We start from the raw sequence: 1,055 nt of genomic DNA, 5'->3' as shown, positions 1-1,055 counted from the left end.
AGACTGTACCAAGGCCCACTGATCATTGAGACTGACATCAAAATGATTGCAAATGAATTGGGATAAGCCAGATCAAGCCGATCGGATTGTTTTCTGGGTTGTCAGTGAGATAAAAAACACAAGCCGGATCTTCAGTTCAGTTCAGGCCAAGGCCATCAAAAGGGAACAAAACTGTCTAGCACATGAGCTTGGCTGCCAGAGCTGGACGGCATGAGGACTCACTGATAATTGCGGACGTGCCCGAGGAGCTTCGTTCGCTGATGCTATCTGAATGTACCAAGTGATGTGTTTGGTCCTTTTTTAGGTAGTCATCCTCAAAAAAATAATATACATGTTATGAAATGCCTTCCAAGTCAACCACATAGCCATTTTTTAAGAACTGGTGGGAATTCGTTTGTCGATAAAATTATTCTTTTATAGGGGATGTTGCCTTATTTCTACATTAAAGCAAATAAACAGTTTGATGAACTTAACAACTCTCTATCCTTATTTGTTATTTCTCTTATTCATAGTGTGTTTTCGCCATTTATACATGTAACGATGATGAACTAAACAACTTATTCTTATTTCTTGAAACATGAAGTGTTTTTCACGTTTGTTACAATCCAATGTTTGTTAATTAATTATATTATTTATATTCATAAGTAGTATAAAGTTGGCTCAAAATAGTTAATATGATTTTGGATGATATATTATGATGTTGACTAGGAGGTTATTGGTGCTTATTAAAATAGCAGTATGAAATAAGCCTGCATATATTTGTTGGTTTTCAATTTAAGCCTTTCAACTCAACTGAAATTATTATTTTTACATTATTTACTGACATAAAACTCCTATTTTGCAGGCCATCTTGAAGATTGCAGGTTTTAATCAAGAAGTCCTCAATAGGTGGACTGGCTCAAAATGGAGAAGCACGCTGGTAGCTTTTTGGTTGATTGTATTAAGCATTTAAGTTCATAGCAATTCATACCATCAATATCTTTGGGGTGCCTTGTACTCCTTCCGTAAAATAATACAAGAGCATAGTGATCTAAACACTCTTATATTATAGTTTA

At 35.0% G+C, this 1,055-nt stretch overlaps 1 long non-coding RNA gene across 1 annotated transcript; it reads left to right on the top strand.

Moving 5' to 3' along the window:
• The first annotated feature begins 6 nt into the window (after window positions 1-6).
• Window positions 7-1,055, top strand: LOC125531184. Its single transcript, XR_007293118.1, has 2 exons — window positions 7-304; window positions 845-1,055. It is a non-coding gene; the product is annotated as an uncharacterized LOC125531184 (long non-coding RNA).

Source organism: Triticum urartu, unplaced genomic scaffold (assembly GCF_003073215.2).
Source record: "Triticum urartu cultivar G1812 unplaced genomic scaffold, Tu2.1 TuUngrouped_contig_6863, whole genome shotgun sequence".
Lineage (NCBI taxonomy): Eukaryota > Viridiplantae > Streptophyta > Magnoliopsida > Poales > Poaceae > Triticum > Triticum urartu.
This window is presented reverse-complemented; position numbering and strand designations above follow the sequence as displayed.